The sequence below is a fragment of the Drosophila takahashii genome, unplaced genomic scaffold (genome assembly GCF_030179915.1).
Source record: "Drosophila takahashii strain IR98-3 E-12201 unplaced genomic scaffold, DtakHiC1v2 scaffold_102, whole genome shotgun sequence".
NCBI classification, from domain to species: Eukaryota; Metazoa; Arthropoda; class Insecta; order Diptera; family Drosophilidae; genus Drosophila; species Drosophila takahashii.
The window spans coordinates 1-18027 of record NW_027221618.1 but is presented as its reverse complement, the minus strand read 5'-3'; the positions used below and the strand labels follow the sequence as shown (position 1 = coordinate 18027).

General features: G+C 34.0%; 4 non-coding genes across 4 annotated transcripts; all 4 read left to right on the top strand.

The window, feature by feature from the left end:
- The first annotated feature begins 218 nt into the window (after positions 1 to 218).
- Positions 219 to 4175, top strand: LOC138913981 (large subunit ribosomal RNA). The gene has a single exon (XR_011419874.1). It is a non-coding gene; the product is annotated as a large subunit ribosomal RNA (ribosomal RNA).
- Positions 4176 to 9806: 5631 nt separating this feature from the next.
- LOC138913986 (small subunit ribosomal RNA) lies at positions 9807 to 11801 on the top strand. The gene has a single exon (XR_011419879.1). It is a non-coding gene; the product is annotated as a small subunit ribosomal RNA (ribosomal RNA).
- Positions 11802 to 12424: 623 nt separating this feature from the next.
- LOC138913979 (5.8S ribosomal RNA) lies at positions 12425 to 12603 on the top strand. Its single transcript, XR_011419872.1, has one exon. It is a non-coding gene; the product is annotated as a 5.8S ribosomal RNA (ribosomal RNA).
- A 398-nt stretch (positions 12604 to 13001) lies between these two features.
- LOC138913982 (large subunit ribosomal RNA) lies at positions 13002 to 16954 on the top strand. Its single transcript, XR_011419875.1, has one exon. It is a non-coding gene; the product is annotated as a large subunit ribosomal RNA (ribosomal RNA).
- Positions 16955 to 18027: the final 1073 nt, after the last annotated feature.

Here is an 18027-nt window from a genome sequence, read left to right as displayed (position 1 = left end):
TCAATCAAATAATACTGAGAAATGTCTAGCATAAAATATTATCTAGAATTGTCTCTTATTAATGATTTGAAATATGAAAAACGTTGACAATATTATTATTCTTCGTTAATTCGTTACAAATAAATGCCATTAATATATATATACGTCAGCTTTAAACGAATTTAATAAAATGTTTTATCATTATATATAAAGAATTAATTGCAAATAAAAGTTATATACAACCTCAACTCATATGGGACTACCCCCTGAATTTAAGCATATTAATTAGGGGAGGAAAAGAAACTAACAAGGATTTTCTTAGTAGCGGCGAGCGAAAAGAAATCAGTTCAGCACTAAGTCACTTTGTCTATATGGCAAATGTGAGATGCAGTGTATGGAGCGTCAATATTCTAGTATGAGAAATTAACGATTTAAGTCCTTCTTAAATGAGGCCATTTACCCATAGAGGGTGCCAGGCCCGTATAACGTTAATGATTACTAGATGATGTTTCCAAAGAGTCGTGTTGCTTGATAGTGCAGCACTAAGTGGGTGGTAAACTCCATCTAAAACTAAATATAACCATGAGACCGATAGTAAACAAGTACCGTGAGGGAAAGTTGAAAAGAACTCTGAATAGAGAGTTAAACAGTACGTGAAACTGCTTAGAGGTTAAGCCCGATGAACCTGAATATCCGTTATGGAAAATTCATCATTAAAATTGTAATATTTAAACAATATTATGATAATAGTGTGCATTTTTTCCATATAAGGACATTGTAATCTATTAGCATACCAAATTTATCATAAAATATAACTTATAGTTTATTCAAATTAAATTGCTTGCATTTTAACACAGAATAAATGTTATTAATTTGATAAAGTGCTGATAGATTTATATGAATACAGTGCGTTAATTTTTCGGAATTATATAATGGCATGATTATCATTGATTTTTGTGTTTATTATATGCACTTGTAGGATTAACAATGCGAAAGATTCAGGATACCTTCGGGACCCGTCTTGAAACACGGACCAAGGAGTCTAACATATGTGCAAGTTATTGGGATATAAACCTAATAGCGTAATTAACTTGACTAATAATGGGATTAGTTTTTTAACTATTTATAGCTAATTAACACAATCCCGGGGCGTTCTATATAGTTATGTATAATGATATTTATATTATTTATGCCTCTAACTGGAACGTACCTTGAGCATATATGCTGTGACCCGAAAGATGGTGAACTATACTTGATCAGGTTGAAGTCAGGGGAAACCCTGATGGAAGACCGAAACAGTTCTGACGTGCAAATCGATTGTCAGAATTGAGTATAGGGGCGAAAGACCAATCGAACCATCTAGTAGCTGGTTCCTTCCGAAGTTTCCCTCAGGATAGCTGGTGCATTTTAATATTATATAAAATAATCTTATCTGGTAAAGCGAATGATTAGAGGCCTTAGGGTCGAAACGATCTTAACCTATTCTCAAACTTTAAATGGGTAAGAACCTTAACTTTCTTGATATGAAGTTTAAGGTTATGATATAATGTGCCCAGTGGGCCACTTTTGGTAAGCAGAACTGGCGCTGTGGGATGAACCAAACGTAATGTTACGGTGCCCAAATTAACAACTCATGCAGATACCATGAAAGGCGTTGGTTGCTTAAAACAGCAGGACGGTGATCATGGAAGTCGAAATCCGCTAAGGAGTGTGTAACAACTCACCTGCCGAAGCAACTAGCCCTTAAAATGGATGGCGCTTAAGTTGTATACCTATACATTACCGCTAAAGTAGATGATTTATATTACTTGTGATATAAATTTTGAAACTTTAGTGAGTAGGAAGGTACAATGGTATGCGTAGAAGTGTTTGGCGTAAGCCTGCATGGAGCTGCCATTGGTACAGATCTTGGTGGTAGTAGCAAATAATCGAATGAGACCTTGGAGGACTGAAGTGGAGAAGGGTTTCGTGTGAACAGTGGTTGATCACGAGTTAGTCGGTCCTAAGTTCAAGGCGAAAGCCGAAAATTTTCAAGTAAAACCAAAAACGCAATATATACAAATCAAGCTAATATAATATACTTGAATAATTTTGAACGAAAGGGAATACGGTTCCAATTCCGTAACCTGTTGAGTATCCGTTTGTTATTAAATATGGGCCTCGTGCTCATCCTGGCAACAGGAACGACCATAAAGAAGCCGTCGAGAGATATCGGAAGAGTTTTCTTTTCTGTTTTATAGCCGTACTACCATGGAAGTCTTTCGCAGAGAGATATGGTAGATGGGCTAGAAGAGCATGACATATACTGTTGTGTCGATATTTTCTCCTCGGACCTTGAAAATTTATGGTGGGGACACGCAAACTTCTCAACAGGCCGTACCAATATCCGCAGCTGGTCTCCAAGGTGAAGAGTCTCTAGTCGATAGAATAATGTAGGTAAGGGAAGTCGGCAAATTAGATCCGTAACTTCGGGATAAGGATTGGCTCTGAAGATTGAGATAGTCGGGCTTGATTGGGAAACAATAACATGGTTTATGTGCTCGTTCTGGGTAAATAGAGTTTCTAGCATTTATGTTAGTTACTTGTTCCCCGGATAGTTAGTTACGTAGCCAATTGTGGAACTTTCTTGCTAAAATTTTTAAGAATACTAATTGGGTCAAACCAATTAGTTCTTATTAATTATAACGATTATCAATTAACAATCAATTCAGAACTGGCACGGACTTGGGGAATCCGACTGTCTAATTAAAACAAAGCATTGTGATGGCCCTAGCGGGTGTTGACACAATGTGATTTCTGCCCAGTGCTCTGAATGTCAAAGTGAAGAAATTCAAGTAAGCGCGGGTCAACGGCGGGAGTAACTATGACTCTCTTAAGGTAGCCAAATGCCTCGTCATCTAATTAGTGACGCGCATGAATGGATTAACGAGATTCCTACTGTCCCTATCTACTATCTAGCGAAACCACAGCCAAGGGAACGGGCTTGGAATAATTAGCGGGGAAAGAAGACCCTTTTGAGCTTGACTCTAATCTGGCAGTGTAAGGAGACATAAGAGGTGTAGAATAAGTGGGAGATATTAGACTTCGGTTTGGTATCGTCAATGAAATACCACTACTCTTATTGTTTCCTTACTTACTTGATTAAATGGAACGTGTATCATTTCCTAGCCATTATACGGATATATTTATTATATCTTATGGTATTGGGTTTTGATGCAAGCTTCTTGATCAAAGTATCACGAGTTTGTTATATAATCGCAAACAAATTCTTTAATAAAACGGTGCATTTATGTATTTTTGATTTGAAAATTTGGTATAACTCCAATTACTCAGGTATGATCCAATTCAAGGACATTGCCAGGTAGGGAGTTTGACTGGGGCGGTACATCTCTCAAATAATAACGGAGGTGTCCCAAGGCCAGCTCAGTGCGGACAGAAACCACACATAGAGCAAAAGGGCAAATGCTGACTTGATCTCGGTGTTCAGTACACACAGGGACAGCAAAAGCTCGGCCTATCGATCCTTTTGGTTTAAAGAGTTTTTAACAAGAGGTGTCAGAAAAGTTACCATAGGGATAACTGGCTTGTGGCGGCCAAGCGTTCATAGCGACGTCGCTTTTTGATCCTTCGATGTCGGCTCTTCCTATCATTGTGAAGCAAAATTCACCAAGCGTTGGATTGTTCACCCATGCAAGGGAACGTGAGCTGGGTTTAGACCGTCGTGAGACAGGTTAGTTTTACCCTACTAATGACAAAACGTTGTTGCGACAGCATTCCTGCGTAGTACGAGAGGAACCGCAGGTACGGACCAATGGCACAATACTTGTTCGAGCGAACAGTGGTATGACGCTACGTCCGTTGGATTATGCCTGAACGCCTCTAAGGTCGTATCCGTGCTGGACTGCAATGATAAATAAGGGGCAATTTGCATTGTATGGCTTCTAAACCATTTAAAGTTTATAATTTACTTTATAAACGACAATGGATGTGATGCCAATGTAATTTGTAACATAGTAAATTGGGAGGATCTTCGATCACCTGATGCCGCGCTAGTTACATATAAAAGCATTATTTAATACAATGACAAAGCCTAGAATCAATTGTAAACGACTTTTGTAACAGGCAAGGTGTTGTAAGTGGTTGAGCAGCTGCCATACTGCGATCCACTGAAGCTTATCCTTTGCTTGATGATTCGATAATAAACATAAATTTAATTGTGTTTATTTTGTTTGGCTTTTTTAAGTCAGAATATATATATATATAAAATATATATATATAAAATAATAATTATATTTAAATAAATTTTATTTAAATATATTTAACAATGGTAGCCATATGTATCGTCATCCTATTAGTGACGCGTATAAAAATATTCTAAGTCCGAACATGCAAATAAGAGACATATGCAAGTATATGTACTTCTTAAGGTAGCCAACTGAATCGTCATCCTATTAGTGACGTGTATACAAATATTCTAAGTCCGAACATACAAGTAAGAGACATATGCAAGTATATGTACCTCTTAAGGTAGCCAACTGAATCGTCATCCTATTAGTGACGTGTATAAAAATATTCTAAGTCCGAACATACAAGTAAGAGACATATGCAAGTATATGTACCTCTTAAGGTAGCCAACTGAATCGTCATCCTATTAGTGACGTGTATAAAAATATTCTAAGTCCGAACATACAAGTAAGAGACATATGCAAGTATATGTACCTCTTAAGGTAGCCAACTGAATCGTCATCCTATTAGTGACGCGTATAAAAATATTCTAAGTCCGAACATGCAAATAAGAGACATATGCAAGTATATGTACCTCTTAAGGTAGCCAACTGAATCGTCATCCTATTAGTGACGTGTATAAAAATATTCTAAGTCCGAACATACAAGTAAGAGACATATGCAAGTATATGTACCTCTTAAGGTAGCCAACTGAATCGTCATCCTATTAGTGACGTGTATAAAAATATTCTAAGTCCGAACATACAAGTAAGAGACATATGCAAGTATATGTACCTCTTAAGGTAGCCAACTGAATCGTCATCCTATTAGTGACGTGTATAAAAATATTCCAAGTCCAAACATGAGTTATATGGATATGAAAATAATATTAAGTTCTAGTATGGATATGAAAAAAATGAGTTATATGGATATGGGAAAAATAACAAGTTCTAGTATGGATATGAAAAAAATGAGTTATGTGGATATGGGAAAAATAATAAGTTCTAGTATGGATATGAAAAAAAAAATGAGTTATATGGATATGGAAAAGAATACAGAGTTCTAGTATGGATATGGAAAAATGAGTTATATGAATATGGGAAAAATGATAAGTTCTAGTATGGATATGAAAAAATATTGAGTTATATGGATATTAAAGAAATAATAAGTTCTAGTATGGATATGGAATAAAATGAGTTATATAGATATGGCAAAAAATTTAATGTTCTAGTATGGATATGAAAAAAATTAGTTATATGAATATGGGAAAATTTATAAGTTCTAGTATGGATATGGGAAAAATAATAAGTTCTAGTATGGATATAAAAAAATATTGAGTTATATGGATATTAAAGAAATAATAAGTTCTAGTATGGATATGGAAAAAAATTAGTTATATTGATATGCTAAATAATGAGTTATATGCATATGGGAAAAATACTAAGTTGTAGTATGGATATGGGAAGAATACTGAGTTCTAGTATGGATATGGGAAAAATAATCAGTTCTAGTATGGATATGAAAAAATATTGAGTTTTATGGATATTGAAGAGATAATAAGCTCTAGTATGGATATGGAAAAAATTAATTATATTGTAATAGTAAATAATAAGTTATATGGATATAGGAAGAAAATTAGGTTCTAGTATGGATATGAAAAAAATTAGTTCTATGGATATGGGAAAAATAAAAAGTTCTGGTATGGATATGGAAAAATATTAAGTTATATGGATATTAAAGAAATAATAAGTTCTAGTATGGATATGGAATAAAATGAGTTATATAGATATGGCAAAAATATAATGTTCTAGTATGGATATGAAAAAAATTAGTTATATGAATATGGGAAAATTTATAAGTTCTAGTATGGATATGGGAAAAAGAATAAGTTCTAGTATGGATATGAAAAAATATTGAGTTATATGAATATTAAAGAAATAATAAGTTCTAGTATGAATATGGAAAAATATTATTTATATTGATATGGTAAATAATGATTTATATGGATATGGGATAAATACTAAATTCTAGTGTGGATATGGAAAAAACGAGTTATATGGATATGGGAAAAATAATAAGTTCAAGTATGGATATGGAAAAAAATTAGTTTAATAGTTATAGGTATGGAAAAAAATTAATTATATAGATATAGAACAAAAAATAAGTTATATGGATATGGTGGCATCAGTACGAAATATGCCCAATTTACATACACCGGAGCCGCAGTACGATAAATACCCAATATTTAGACGTCGTGGCCAAAAACATATATAGGGAGGCAGTGCTCGCCGACCGGCCGTATTGTTCAAAATTTATGTTTATCATATTATTTTGGCAATGCTATATATAAATGATATCTTATACATATAATTCAATTATAGCGATATGGAAATACCATATTATATGTATAAAGAAAAAAAATGTATAATAAAATATACATTGACATACAAATATGGCTAGTTGTATGGATATGCCGTATTCATTATATGGATACGGCATATAGATTATATAAATATGACCAAAAAATATTTTATATTGATATGGCAAATAAAGAAATTACTTGAATATGGAAATAAAAGAAGTTATATTGATATGGAAGAAAATAATGAGTCATATAGATATGTTGGCATCAGTACGAAATATGCCCAATTTACATACACCGGGGCCGCAGTACGAAAAATACCCAATATTTAGACGTCGTGGCCAAAAACATATATAGGGAGGCAGTGCTCGCCGACCGGCCGTATTGTTCAAAATTTATGTTTATCATATTATTTTGGCAATGCTATATATAAATGATATCTTATACATATAATTCAATTATAGCGATATGGAAATACCATATTATATGTATAAAGAAAAAAAATGTATAATAAAATATACATTGACATACAAATATGGCTAGTTGTATGGATATGCCGTATTCATTATATGGATACGGCATATAGATTATATAAATATGACCAAAAAATATTTTATATTGATATGGCAAATAAAGAAATTACTTGAATATGGAAATAAAAGAAGTTATATTGATATGGAAGAAAATAATGAGTCATATAGATATGTTGGCATCAGTACGAAATATGCCCAATTTACATACACCGGGGCCGCAGTACGAAAAATACCCAATATTTAGACGTCGTGGCCAAAAACATATATAGGGAGGCAGTGCTCGCCGACCGGCCGTATTGTTCAAAATTTATGTTTATCATATTATTTTGGCAATGCTATATATAAATGATATCTTATACATATAATTCAATTATAGCGATATGGAAATACCATATTATATGTATAAAGAAAAAAAATGTATAATAAAATATACATTGACATACAAATATGGCTAGTTGTATGGATATGCCGTATTCATTATATGGATACGGCATATAGATTATATAAATATGACCAAAAAATATTTTATATTGATATGGCAAATAAAGAAATTACTTGAATATGGAAATAAAAGAAGTTATATTGATATGGAAGAAAATAATGAGTCATATAGATATGTTGGCATCAGTACGAAATATGCCCAATTTACATACACCGGGGCCGCAGTACGAAAAATACCCAATATTTAGACGTCGTGGCCAAAAACATATATAGGGAGGCAGTGCTCGCCGACCGGCCGTATTGTTCAAAATTTATGTTTATCATATTATTTTGGCAATGCTATATATAAATGATATCTTATACATATAATTCAATTATAGCGATATGGAAATACCATATTATATGTATAAAGAAAAAAAATGTATAATAAAATATACATTGACATACAAATATGGCTAGTTGTATGGATATGCCGTATTCATTATATGGATACGGCATATAGATTATATAAATATGACCAACAAATATTTTATATTGATATGGCAAATAAAGAAATTACTTGAATATGGAAATAAAAGAAGTTATATTGATATGGAAGAAAATAATGAGTCATATAGATATGTTGGCATCAGTACGAAATATGCCCAATTTACATACACCGGGGCCGCAGTACGAAAAATACCCAATATTTAGACGTCGTGGCCAAAAACATATATAGGGAGGCAGTGCTCGCCGACCGGCCGTATTGTTCAAAATTTATGTTTATCATATTATTTTGGCAATGCTATATATAAATGATATCTTATACATATAATTCAATTATAGCGATATGGAAATACCATATTATATGTATAAAGAAAAAAAATGTATAATAAAATATACATTGACATACAAATATGGCTAGTTGTATGGATATGCCGTATTCATTATATGGATACGGCATATAGATTATATGGATATGACCAAAAAATAATTCATAAAGAAATTATATGAATATGGCAGAAATAATTGGTTATATTAATATGATCAAATAATACTTTATATAAAAAAGTGAATATCTTTGGTTGGGTGGCAAAGAGAATTAAATATGCCCGATATATAGACGTCGTGGCCAAAAACTACTATAGGGTGAAGTGCTTGTCTGTTGGTCTATATATATACATATAATATTTTATGCGTACACATTATTATTATAGATAGTTAATATCTATCGTATGGGTGGCAAACGGAATTAAATAATTTCGATATTTAGACGTCGTGGCCAAAAACTACTATAGGATGGTCAGTGGTTGTCCACCAATTAATTATTGAACAAACCATATGAATATCATATGCTGTTGTCAATATAATGTATATCAATAATAATAAAAAATAAGGATGGTACAGTAAGTAGTCCATCTACTATTGAACAAAATATATTATAATATATACTTTTGTTATCAATAGAACAACATATATTAAAATCAAAATATTATCCGTATAAATTTGTTTCTTAAATGAAATTAAGACTTGGCTACGCGGTTAATATTATAAACCCATGATAATAAGGTGAAACAGAGGTCAAGTTTCTATTATATATAGAATAACAAATTGTTTCCGACTTTTATCGTTAATCTTTGGTGGCAGGTATATATGATAATTTATATTAAATTATTATATCCCCTGTCGTTTGGGCACAGAGTATCGCTTGCCGGTACAATGTGTTTACAAAAAGCATTATAATAAAATATAATTGCAATATTAGTGATCAAAATAATTTCATATGCGCTCGGTTTTATATCATATATTACCAGAGAGTTATATGGAAAAGATAAATTTTAAATTTATCATCAAAATGCAAATGATTTAACTCAATATTTATATTGGTTAAACAAAAATTGTACATGTGTGGATACAATAATTATGTATGTTGAACAAAAATGATATTTTAGAATGAAATATGTATATATAATATAATAAAAACTTATAGAAAGAACAATATATATTGAAAANNGTGTTATAAAAAAGGTGTACTTTTTCTTTAACATCAATTATAAACTTGTTATATTAGTGGCGAAACAAGTAAAAATTAAAGAACGTATACGAATGCCATATAAAAATGGCCGTATTCGAATTAAAATAGAATTATTTCACAAAGCAAAAAAAAAATATTGAATTAAAATCAATATTTAAGAAAAACCGAACATATAAAATGGAAATAAAATCTATTATATTTATATTACTAATTTCTATTCAAAAAATATGAATGAAATATGAACGAAAACATTATTCTGGTTGATCCTGCCAGTAGTTATATGCTTGTCTCAAAGATTAAGCCATGCATGTCTAAGTACACACGAATTAAAAGTGAAACCGCAAAAGGCTCATTATATCAGTTATGGTTCCTTAGATCGTTAACAGTTACTTGGATAACTGTGGTAATTCTAGAGCTAATACATGCAATTAAAACATGAACCTTATGGGACATGTGCTTTTATTAGGCTAAAACCAAGCGATCGCAAGATCGTTATATTGGTTGAACTCTAGATAACATGCAGATCGTATGGTCTTGTACCGACGACAGATCTTTCAAATGTCTGCCCTATCAACTTTTGATGGTAGTATCTAGGACTACCATGGTTGCAACGGGTAACGGGGAATCAGGGTTCGATTCCGGAGAGGGAGCCTGAGAAACGGCTACCACATCTAAGGAAGGCAGCAGGCGCGTAAATTACCCACTCCCAGCTCGGGGAGGTAGTGACGAAAAATAACAATACAGGACTCATATCCGAGGCCCTGTAATTGGAATGAGTACACTTTAAATCCTTTAACAAGGACCAATTGGAGGGCAAGTCTGGTGCCAGCAGCCGCGGTAATTCCAGCTCCAATAGCGTATATTAAAGTTGTTGCGGTTAAAACGTTCGTAGTTGAACTTGTGCTTCATACGGGTAGTACAACTTACAATTGTGGTTAGTACTATACCTTTATGTATGTAAGCGTATTACCGGTGGAGTTCTTATATGTGTTTAAATACTTGTATTTTTTCATATGTTCCTCCTATTTAAAAACCTGCATTAGTGCTCTTAAACGAGTGTTATTGTGGGCCGGTACAATTACTTTGAACAAATTAGAGTGCTTAAAGCAGGCTTCAAATGCCTGAATATTCTGTGCATGGGATAATGAAATAAGACCTCTGTTCTGCTTTCATTGGTTTTCAGATCAAGAGGTAATGATTAATAGAAGCAGTTTGGGGGCATTAGTATTACGACGCGAGAGGTGAAATTCTTGGACCGTCGTAAGACTAACTTAAGCGAAAGCATTTGCCAAAGATGTTTTCATTAATCAAGAACGAAAGTTAGAGGTTCGAAGGCGATCAGATACCGCCCTAGTTCTAACCATAAACGATGCCAGCTAGCAATTGGGTGTAGCTACTTTTATGGCTCTCTCAGTCGCTTCCCGGGAAACCAAAGCTTTTGGGCTCCGGGGGAAGTATGGTTGCAAAGCTGAAACTTAAAGGAATTGACGGAAGGGCACCACCAGGAGTGGAGCCTGCGGCTTAATTTGACTCAACACGGGAAAACTTACCAGGTCCGAACATAAGTGTGTAAGACAGATTGATAGCTCTTTCTCGAATCTATGGGTGGTGGTGCATGGCCGTTCTTAGTTCGTGGAGTGATTTGTCTGGTTAATTCCGATAACGAACGAGACTCAAATATATTAAATAGATATCTTCAGGATTATGGTGTTGAAGCTTATATAGCCTTCATTCATGGTGGCAGTAAAATGTTTATTGTGTTTGAATGTGTTTATATAAGTGGAGCCGTACCTGTTGGTTTGTCCCATTATAAGGACACTAGCTTCTTAAATGGACAAATTGCGTCTAGCAATAATGAGATTGAGCAATAACAGGTCTGTGATGCCCTTAGATGTCCTGGGCTGCACGCGCGCTACAATGAAAGTATCAACGTGTATTTCCTAGACCGAGAGGTCCGGGTAAACCGCTGAACCACTTTCATGCTTGGGATTGTGAACTGAAACTGTTCACATGAACTTGGAATTCCCAGTAAGTGTGAGTCATTAACTCGCATTGATTACGTCCCTGCCCTTTGTACACACCGCCCGTCGCTACTACCGATTGAATTATTTAGTGAGGTCTCCGGACGTGATCACTGTGACGCCTTGTGTGTTACGGTTGTTTCGCAAAAGTTGACCGAACTTGATTATTTAGAGGAAGTAAAAGTCGTAACAAGGTTTCCGTAGGTGAACCTGCGGAAGGATCATTATTGTATAATATCCTTACCGTTAATAAAAAAATTTGTTAATACAAATTTAATACAAATTACCAATATATATATATATATACATAATAATTATAATAATAATTATACCAAAAATATGATCTTAAAAGTAAAAGATCAAATAAATTTCGAACAAGCAAATCGAAATATTGTAATAATATAATATTATTACAAATAAATTAAATAGAAACAAACATAAAATTCGAACAAGCAAATCGAATTATTAATATAATAAAATATATTTTATATATTTATTATAAACTTTTGTGTGTATATGGACCATAATATACACGCGTTGCGAGATGTATTGGCCAACTAATTTGATGATGATCATACATTGGATAATGCAACAACCTAAAATATACAATGTTGTACCTGGTTTCAGGTTAATGTTTTATATAAAATTATCAATATATATTAACAAACAAATGCCATTACAAATAATACTTTGATATATATTGTTTATATAAAACTAAGACATTTCGCAGCATTTATTTTAGGTATATAAATACATTTATTGAAGGAATTGATATATGCCAGTAAAATGGTGTATTTTTAATTTCTTTCAATAAAAACATATTTGACCAAATTTAAAACCAATATTATAAAACTCTAAGCGGTGGATCACTCGGCTCATGGGTCGATGAAGAACGCAGCAAACTGTGCGTCATCGTGTGAACTGCAGGACACATGAACATCGACATTTTGAACGCATATCGCAGTCCATGCTGTTATGTACTTTAATTAATTTTATAGTGCTGCTTGGACTACATATGGTTGAGGGTTGTAAGACTATGCTAATTAAGTTGTTTATACAAATTTTATAATAAAATTTTATAAGCATATGGTATATTATTGGATAAAAAGAATTTAATTATTTTATTCATAATATTAACAAATATATGAAAAACATTATCTCACAATAGTAATTAAACTTTGAGAAAAACGAAGAGGAATATTTTCTTTTTCAATCAAATAATACTGAGAAATGTCTAGCATAAAATATTATCTAGAATTGTCTCTTATTAATGATTTGAAATATGAAAAACGTTGACAATATTATTATTCTTCGTTAATTCGTTACAAATAAATGCCATTAATATATATATACGTCAGCTTTAAACGAATTTAATAAAATGTTTTATCATTATATATAAAGAATTAATTGCAAATAAAAGTTATATACAACCTCAACTCATATGGGACTACCCCCTGAATTTAAGCATATTAATTAGGGGAGGAAAAGAAACTAACAAGGATTTTCTTAGTAGCGGCGAGCGAAAAGAAATCAGTTCAGCACTAAGTCACTTTGTCTATATGGCAAATGTGAGATGCAGTGTATGGAGCGTCAATATTCTAGTATGAGAAATTAACGATTTAAGTCCTTCTTAAATGAGGCCATTTACCCATAGAGGGTGCCAGGCCCGTATAACGTTAATGATTACTAGATGATGTTTCCAAAGAGTCGTGTTGCTTGATAGTGCAGCACTAAGTGGGTGGTAAACTCCATCTAAAACTAAATATAACCATGAGACCGATAGTAAACAAGTACCGTGAGGGAAAGTTGAAAAGAACTCTGAATAGAGAGTTAAACAGTACGTGAAACTGCTTAGAGGTTAAGCCCGATGAACCTGAATATCCGTTATGGAAAATTCATCATTAAAATTGTAATATTTAAACAATATTATGATAATAGTGTGCATTTTTTCCATATAAGGACATTGTAATCTATTAGCATACCAAATTTATCATAAAATATAACTTATAGTTTATTCAAATTAAATTGCTTGCATTTTAACACAGAATAAATGTTATTAATTTGATAAAGTGCTGATAGATTTATATGAATACAGTGCGTTAATTTTTCGGAATTATATAATGGCATGATTATCATTGATTTTTGTGTTTATTATATGCACTTGTAGGATTAACAATGCGAAAGATTCAGGATACCTTCGGGACCCGTCTTGAAACACGGACCAAGGAGTCTAACATATGTGCAAGTTATTGGGATATAAACCTAATAGCGTAATTAACTTGACTAATAATGGGATTAGTTTTTTAACTATTTATAGCTAATTAACACAATCCCGGGCGTTCTATATAGTTATGTATAATGATATTTATATTATTTATGCCTCTAACTGGAACGTACCTTGAGCATATATGCTGTGACCCGAAAGATGGTGAACTATACTTGATCAGGTTGAAGTCAGGGGAAACCCTGATGGAAGACCGAAACAGTTCTGACGTGCAAATCGATTGTCAGAATTGAGTATAGGGGCGAAAGACCAATCGAACCATCTAGTAGCTGGTTCCTTCCGAAGTTTCCCTCAGGATAGCTGGTGCATTTTAATATTATATAAAATAATCTTATCTGGTAAAGCGAATGATTAGAGGCCTTAGGGTCGAAACGATCTTAACCTATTCTCAAACTTTAAATGGGTAAGAACCTTAACTTTCTTGATATGAAGTTTAAGGTTATGATATAATGTGCCCAGTGGGCCACTTTTGGTAAGCAGAACTGGCGCTGTGGGATGAACCAAACGTAATGTTACGGTGCCCAAATTAACAACTCATGCAGATACCATGAAAGGCGTTGGTTGCTTAAAACAGCAGGACGGTGATCATGGAAGTCGAAATCCGCTAAGGAGTGTGTAACAACTCACCTGCCGAAGCAACTAGCCCTTAAAATGGATGGCGCTTAAGTTGTATACCTATACATTACCGCTAAAGTAGATGATTTATATTACTTGTGATATAAATTTTGAAACTTTAGTGAGTAGGAAGGTACAATGGTATGCGTAGAAGTGTTTGGCGTAAGCCTGCATGGAGCTGCCATTGGTACAGATCTTGGTGGTAGTAGCAAATAATCGAATGAGACCTTGGAGGACTGAAGTGGAGAAGGGTTTCGTGTGAACAGTGGTTGATCACGAGTTAGTCGGTCCTAAGTTCAAGGCGAAAGCCGAAAATTTTCAAGTAAAACCAAAAACGCAATATATACAAATCAAGCTAATATAATATACTTGAATAATTTTGAACGAAAGGGAATACGGTTCCAATTCCGTAACCTGTTGAGTATCCGTTTGTTATTAAATATGGGCCTCGTGCTCATCCTGGCAACAGGAACGACCATAAAGAAGCCGTCGAGAGATATCGGAAGAGTTTCTTTTCTGTTTTATAGCCGTACTACCATGGAAGTCTTTCGCAGAGAGATATGGTAGATGGGCTAGAAGAGCATGACATATACTGTTGTGTCGATATTTTCTCCTCGGACCTTGAAAATTTATGGTGGGGACACGCAAACTTCTCAACAGGCCGTACCAATATCCGCAGCTGGTCTCCAAGGTGAAGAGTCTCTAGTCGATAGAATAATGTAGGTAAGGGAAGTCGGCAAATTAGATCCGTAACTTCGGGATAAGGATTGGCTCTGAAGATTGAGATAGTCGGCTTGATTGGGAAACAATAACATGGTTTATGTGCTCGTTCTGGGTAAATAGAGTTTCTAGCATTTATGTTAGTTACTTGTTCCCCGGATAGTTAGTTACGTAGCCAATTGTGGAACTTTCTTGCTAAAATTTTTAAGAATACTAATTGGGTCAAACCAATTAGTTCTTATTAATTATAACGATTATCAATTAACAATCAATTCAGAACTGGCACGGACTTGGGGAATCCGACTGTCTAATTAAAACAAAGCATTGTGATGGCCCTAGCGGGTGTTGACACAATGTGATTTCTGCCCAGTGCTCTGAATGTCAAAGTGAAGAAATTCAAGTAAGCGCGGGTCAACGGCGGGAGTAACTATGACTCTCTTAAGGTAGCCAAATGCCTCGTCATCTAATTAGTGACGCGCATGAATGGATTAACGAGATTCCTACTGTCCCTATCTACTATCTAGCGAAACCACAGCCAAGGGAACGGGCTTGGAATAATTAGCGGGGAAAGAAGACCCTTTTGAGCTTGACTCTAATCTGGCAGTGTAAGGAGACATAAGAGGTGTAGAATAAGTGGGAGATATTAGACTTCGGTTTGGTATCGTCAATGAAATACCACTACTCTTATTGTTTCCTTACTTACTTGATTAAATGGAACGTGTATCATTTCCTAGCCATTATACGGATATATTTATTATATCTTATGGTATTGGGTTTTGATGCAAGCTTCTTGATCAAAGTATCACGAGTTTGTTATATAATCGCAAACAAATTCTTTAATAAAACGGTGCATTTATGTATTTTTGATTTGAAAATTTGGTATAACTCCAATTACTCAGGTATGATCCAATTCAAGGACATTGCCAGGTAGGGAGTTTGACTGGGGCGGTACATCTCTCAAATAATAACGGAGGTGTCCCAAGGCCAGCTCAGTGCGGACAGAAACCACACATAGAGCAAAAGGGCAAATGCTGACTTGATCTCGGTGTTCAGTACACACAGGGACAGCAAAAGCTCGGCCTATCGATCCTTTTGGTTTAAAGAGTTTTTAACAAGAGGTGTCAGAAAAGTTACCATAGGGATAACTGGCTTGTGGCGGCCAAGCGTTCATAGCGACGTCGCTTTTTGATCCTTCGATGTCGGCTCTTCCTATCATTGTGAAGCAAAATTCACCAAGCGTTGGATTGTTCACCCATGCAAGGGAACGTGAGCTGGGTTTAGACCGTCGTGAGACAGGTTAGTTTACCCTACTAATGACAAAACGTTGTTGCGACAGCATTCCTGCGTAGTACGAGAGGAACCGCAGGTACGGACCAATGGCACAATACTTGTTCGAGCGAACAGTGGTATGACGCTACGTCCGTTGGATTATGCCTGAACGCCTCTAAGGTCGTATCCGTGCTGGACTGCAATGATAAATAAGGGGCAATTTGCATTGTATGGCTTCTAAACCATTTAAAGTTTATAATTTACTTTATAAACGACAATGGATGTGATGCCAATGTAATTTGTAACATAGTAAATTGGGAGGATCTTCGATCACCTGATGCCGCGCTAGTTACATATAAAAGCATTATTTAATACAATGACAAAGCCTAGAATCAATTGTAAACGACTTTTGTAACAGGCAAGGTGTTGTAAGTGGTTGAGCAGCTGCCATACTGCGATCCACTGAAGCTTATCCTTTGCTTGATGATTCGATAATAAACATAAATTTAATTGTGTTTATTTTGTTTGGCTTTTTTAAGTCAGAATATATATATATATATAAAATATATATATATAAAATAATAATTATATTTAAATAAATTTTATTAAATATATTTAACAATGGTAGCCATATGTATCGTCATCCTATTAGTGACGCGTATAAAAATATTCTAAGTCCGAACATGCAAATAAGAGACATATGCAAGTATATGTACTTCTTAAGGTAGCCAACTGAATCGTCATCCTATTAGTGACGTGTATACAAATATTCTAAGTCCGAACATACAAGTAAGAGACATATGCAAGTATATGTACCTCTTAAGGTAGCCAACTGAATCGTCATCCTATTAGTGACGCGTATAAAAATATTCTAAGTCCGAACATACAATAAGAGACATATGCAAGTATATGTACCTCTTAAGGTAGCCAACTGAATCGTCATCCTATTAGTGACGCGTATAAAAATATTCTAAGTCCGAACATGCAAATAAGAGACATATGCAAGTATATGTACCTCTTAAGGTAGCCAACTGAATCGTCATCCTATTAGTGACGTGTAAAAAAATAATCTAAGTCCGATCATACAAGTAAGAGACATATGCAAGTATATGTACCTCTTAAGGTAGCCAACTGAATCGTCATCCTATTAGTGACGTGTATAAAATATTCTAAGTCCGAACATGCAAGTAAGAGACATATGCAAGTCAATGTTCCTCTTAAATAGATGATTGAATCGTCATCCTATTAGTGACGTGTATAAAAATATTCCAAGTCCAAACATGAGTTATATGGATATGAAAAATAAGATTAAGTTCTAGTATGGATATGAAAAAAATGAGTTATATGGATATGGGAAAAATAACAAGTTCTAGTATGGATATGAAAAAAATGAGTTATGTGGTATGGAAAATAATAATTTCTAGTATGGATATGAAAAAAACATGAGTTATATGGATATGGAAAAGAATACAGAGTTCTAGTATGGATATGGAAAAATGGTTATATGAATATGGAAAAAATGATAAGTTCTAGTATGGATATGAAAAAAATATTGAGTTATATGG